The following is a 6,020-nucleotide window of genomic DNA, read 5'->3' as shown; positions in this document are numbered from 1 at the left end:
CATACAAATTGCTGTTGTGCTGTTAATAACAAAGGAATAATGTAGGAAACAAGGAAATTATGTAACTTCACAGACCTTCCTGATTGGCAGAGCTAACTTGAAATTTCGAGTTATGGATGCCTTTTTTTTTTCAGCTTCCATACTTTGTCGTTTTCTCCAAAAAACAAAGACAACATTCTTTCAGGTATCTGAGAAACTAAAACTTGGGGCCAAAACATCAAAACAATTGCAAAATCCTTGGCCAATGTGGCTAACATTTGCGCAAGCTTTGATCATCAAGATAATTTTATGTTAAAATTCTAACACTAAGGGACAGTCACAACCAAGATGTCATTCCTGTTCTAGTTTTCTAAAGACTGAATGAAGTGGTGAAGTCTCTGCGTATTAGTCCACATGGTCACAGAACTACTTCCTGTTTCCAGTGAGCTGCGCGTTTGGGGCCCTTCGTTGCGTGTGACAGAGCTGGGCTGCAGTAAAAACAGTTTAGAGAGTCGTATCTGGACATGGTAGCTGTAGGGGTGGGAAGTCGTTTCTTTTACAACCTTTTTCTCCTGTTTCGGGTAGGGAGACAGGTTAGAGGTTTGTATTTTCTTTTGGGGTTGATTCACTATAGGTAAGTTAGTTCTGATTAATTTCCAGTGTGTTTTGTTTGTTGTTTTGGCCATGCCCACCCTGACGCTCGCTACCTGTCAAGTTAATAAAACGACCAGTCATTGTAAAGCTGTGTGATTTACTTCTTTTTATTATTTTTCTTGTGTTTCACTCCAGCTGTCATGGTCCCCGCACCTCGCCAGCTGACAGCAGTCAGGCGCTTTGTTTTGTTTTTTCTCCTCTCTCGTCCTCTTCCACTCTCTCTTTCTCCTGCCGGGGCGGAGCTCAGTATGGGCTCCTGCTCCTGGCCCACGCACCTGGAGATGATCAGCACACCTGCCGCTGATTATGAGAATTGGAGTCCTACTTAAGATGGTGAGTCTGCTCTACTCGTCGCTGGATCGTTGAGCCATCAGCGTCAGTCGTCCTGCACTCTGCAAAGTTTGTTCGTCAGTACGTCTGAACCAGGAGATTAACTGTTTCTCTTTCTGTGTATAGATTTCCCCTGGACCTGTTTTCCTTGTGCACGGTGACTGAGCGTGAGCAAGAGTGATAGAGGAAAGAAGAGGAGCTGTGTGTGGTTGCGAGGGCTGTGTGGAAATCTCCCCTCCCTGGACTCCTGCCCCTTTCACTCCCGGACCCTGGAACCCCGGCCCCTTTTCACCAGACACCGTTGTGTGTGTATATATATTTCACCGTGGAGAACACTGTAAATAAATTCACGTTTGATTTGAAGAAACTTGTGGTCTGCGCCTGAGTCTGCTCCACTAATCATGACACCAGCCCCCCAGGCCGGTGTATAACATAATTGGGGGCTCGTCCAGGATCTGAACCCGGGACCTCTCGCACCCAAAGCGAGAATCATACGCCTAGGATGTCGGCTCAGAGCTTCGCACCTCATTGAAGTAATTTAGGAAATAGCAACACTATCACATAAATCATTGTCCAACGGCAATGACTTCTGCAAGGTCTCTCCTTTTTTGGGATCTGAATTTGATTCAAACATTCTTAGCTAAAATCCAGGGTATTTTGAAGAGCTGCCTCTTTTTTGAGAGTTAGAGGGAGAGAATCCTTAAAGGGCGCCTTTCAGATAGAGAATAAAAAGATTGGTGTAACCATATAATATACTTGCATTTATATAAAGCTTTTCTAATATCACTGACAACTCAAAATGCTTAAGACTGTAAGTCACATTAACCATTATTACTACTATAATACTATATTACTATTAACCATTTCAAAGAGCACTTTACTTCACAACTTTGACAAATTTAGAATTCCCAATCAGACTAACATCTACATCTTGTCTGCCAAAGGAACCATCTGGAGAAGACCAACATGGGGGATGAAAATGTACAAAAAGGTTAAGCCAGATGGTTGATTTGAACCCAGAAGCTCAGTGTGGTAGGTGATGATGCTGACCACTAAACCACCATGCAGCACCAAATGTATGGTGTGACATTTTGGGGAAAGCTGTGGGTTTTAATCTTTTAAGCATTAAAGTCTTGTATAAAATAAGAATATGAATTTGGTTTATCATCAGTTCTTGAAAACTTTTAATTGAATTAAAACAGCAAGAACTTTACATCAGTACAGTTGCACCATTTAGGCTTTAGTTCCTCCTAAGCCGTATGGTGCATCAAGCATTTAATGCTTTCCATCATTGGCGATCAGCAACAATTGCTTCGGCTTCATCCCAGTTAATGCCGGCATGCTCCAGATCATCTATTATGGTCCAGCGCCAGTTGGTCTTAGGTCATCCGTCTTTGTGTTTCCCTCTACCATGTCATAGCATCGTTGGCTGGCCAGTGGAGTGGTAGGTGGAGGATGTGTTCTGCGAACCGAAATTGACGTTGAGCAACAATATCGGCTAGGGAAAGAGCGTTTGCTCTTCGTAGCACCTCTTCATTGGTTATCCAGCCCTGATAGGAGATTTTCAATATTTCCTGGAGGACCTGTTGTTGGAGCATGTTCAACCAACAGTTGCACCATAATACTGGGAAAAAAAAGAACCTAACAATTTTTTTTTTATGTTAGTAGGAAAAAGATTTTTTTCAGTTGTACCATATTCAGAAAAAAGGGTTTTCCTGTGAACATAAAATAATCTGGATAATATATTATGACATATCAACCCTGCTTCTGGATCCAACTTCCTACTCCGTTCATTAACCCTTTAGAGCCGGTCGGAGCGGCACGCTCTGTTTTGCCTAACTATTTTTAAATCCTGGTAGCTCTGCAACCACGTAAGCTAGCGCAACAAATTTTTTTTCATATGAAACCGGAGGAGTTGTACTTACATCTGATGCCATCAGCTTGTCCTAGGTCACAGTTTCCTTCCACATATAGCTTTGCAAAAACTTCATAAAAAGCACTTGCATCAACAAAAACATAATATTCCAGAAACACGCTTTGGCGATCCGATCAGCTGTTCATAACACTTCCTACGTTGGAATAGACGTCAGCACGAACCATTACCTGCCCGAAACCGGAAGTGATGTCATTTTTGCGGAAATGTAGTTTTTTTTACCATCAGGGCCTCATGGCCTATACTGGTGTCTTTAAAAGTTATCTTTGACTTTATGACTTTCTGTGTCTTTTCTGGGATGCTTAGGACTCATATTGCACTGCTGGAAATAGTTTATTTTGATGCATACGCTGCTTTTTTGCAAATTTGCAGTATAATATTTATTTTCGTTTTTCCTGCAGTGTATAAAAATTGGTGTATTTCAAAAATAAAACTATGAAGATACTCAAAATAAATTTCCTGTGGTAGGAAACTATTTTGTGCAACTTTTTTGTATTTACAGTTTTGAGGGATAAGCCTCTTAAATTTCTCTAACTAGAAATATATGTTAAAAAAGCAAAAACGATTTTCAATTTCTTTGTAGTTTATTGCACTTTTTTGCAATTTATGTAATTACTATGCACTTAACGAATACATATTATTAAAATCTGGGCTATAATGGTTGTATTGATGTATAGCAACTTGAAATGCTTCCAAAAATGGCACTACAGCATGTAAAAATATAATATAAGCTCTGGCGGACTTGGTTCTATGGTAGGTCTTAAAGGGTTAAGAGTGTTGTAATGCTTTGTATCTTGTATTATTTACTATGTAGAGGCCCTTTAAAAAATCATTGGTCATTGTTGGTTTCTCTGGCTTTTTATTAGCACTATTCATGCCCATCATGTCTTTCATAACAGTTTTTAAGACCTTTACAATGCCCATGGCTTCACACTTAACCAGACACAAAATGTCTGAATGCTTCAGCAAACAGTCACTCTAAGGCTAACTAAGATTTCAGTGGGTTATTGAAGCTTAGAATCATTTAAACCATTTAAAATGATTTTTACTAAATCTCTATCTTATCTGTTTTCACTGATGCCTGCTGTGCTGGTGTCTTCCTTCTGCTTTCCCTGCCTGTAGCTTTCCATATATTCCTGCTGAGATTTTTTCTGAATGATTTTCCATTAAAAAGAATTTGACTCTTCATTCCTTCAACGACATCTAGCCAATAATTCCTTTTGTCTCTTCAGTCTATGCCAGTTCACAGCATGTGGATAGTTCCTTCAGTTCAAATAAACACCTTTAGTTGATAACTATAAAATTCAATTTAGAGATTTTTTAGAACAATAAGTTTGCTCATCTACTTATTCTCCAGTGCTCCAACCAAACCAAAAAAGTTGACATAGCTAAGTCACACCATAAGTGTTTAACTAAATCAGCTTTTTAAGCATTTTTTTCACAGTTAATATATCCAAATCCATGAAGCTGAAATGAAGACAACACTTTAGTCCACAAATCTATATTAATGTGCTATATTGGTGCTTTTTTCTTTCTCACAAATATTGTCATGGTTTTCTGCATTGCACAAGCATACAAGAGCATGCAAGACCTTTGATACTTCAATCAATCAATGAAAATTTAAATTCTGGTATTTCTTTAGTTATTTTAGTGTCTCTGTATGTCCTCACTGAACTTTGGGGGATTATTGATATGATTTCAATCTCTTCTTTTCCCCCGCCCGTTCCCTCCAGATATTTCCAGGGTTTCTATCCAGCTCTGCTCTTCCGGTGATATTTCGGAAATTACAGATTTGGATTTTTTTGCACCACTGATCTCCAAGCCTTTATTACTATATAGCTTCACAATGTTCTTTAATTGCACTCATATGAATGGGCTTTTTTGTCTCTGGGGTCAAACCTACTTTTGTACTGACCTGACACTCGAAAGATGGTAAACATAGACTTTTTGAAACCAGCCAATCAACTTACAACTAATTACCAGAGTTCTGTGCATGCAATGTCTGCAAGGAATGACTTTTGGGAATCAAAGCCTTTATGTACATTCTTACGGGGGGGAAATGTACATGATTATGCACTCTATAATTTAGGTCACATTACTTTTTGGCTGAGAAAACAACAGGAAAAACACGCACGTTTTGATGGTTTATTGTGTTGCATTTTGACCAGCATGACCCTGTTGGTAGGGGACAAGGGCGTGCATGAAGGAGCTGTTAAAAGAAATCCCATTCCATATCTTTAATTCGGACTGCTTTAAACTGCAAAACCTTCAATTATATCTTTTCTAAATTCAGTTTTACTGAATGTTTCAGATGCGTATGCTGCCATTTCATTCCAAACATCACAGAAGGTTTTTTCATTTCTTATTGCTGTGTTTAGCAACAACATCTTGTGCTTTTTTTTTTTAATTCATGTTTGGCAGATTCAATGTTTTTACTAGTATACTGGCTTGTGCATGTTCAAGAATTTATATGCCGGATAAGAAAAGTAAAATTGTAAGAAATAATACAAATCTGTATCTTAAGACTTAGCTAAATGTTCACCTCTGTCGTCTACATAGAGAATATAGTTTTATTCAACTTCTAAAGAGTTATTTTGCTACGGCTAATCAACTATGCTATAGCTTGGCTAGTCATCAGTGTGTCTTGGCTTTCAACAAATCTTTGATGCTGGTTAAAACTGTTCACATTTAAGAGAAGTGTTGTGTTCATTTCTCATAGTCAGTAAATAAATCAACCAAAGCTATCTAGACTAGAGACCCTGCACACCATGTAGTACAATGATATTGTAAAGTAAGTAGCAGTCTCATTTTTAGACTTTTTACTAAAACAAAACAATATGGACCATTTTGAGAAAAAAAAAACAACCTATGTTTTACCCTTCTAAAATCCCTACTGTCTTTGCAACCTTGTTTTTAGTTGGGTTTTTTTGTTTGTTTGTTTTGTTTTGTTTTTTGCAGCCACAGAAATTGTGTAAAGTAAATGGGGGGCTGTCCGGGATCCTTTTTGTTTCCATGGGTGAGTGTTTAATTAAGAAAATCCTCTTCAGCAAGAGTATTTTAGCTGTGTTGCTATGCTGTCCTCCCATCTAAGCATGTGTTCGTTATTTTGCTTTGGTACATTACT

This window comes from Astatotilapia calliptera, chromosome 4 (genome assembly GCF_964374335.1).
Source record: "Astatotilapia calliptera chromosome 4, fAstCal68.1, whole genome shotgun sequence".
Classification (NCBI taxonomy): Eukaryota; Metazoa; Chordata; class Actinopteri; order Cichliformes; family Cichlidae; genus Astatotilapia; species Astatotilapia calliptera.
This window is presented reverse-complemented; position numbering follows the sequence as displayed.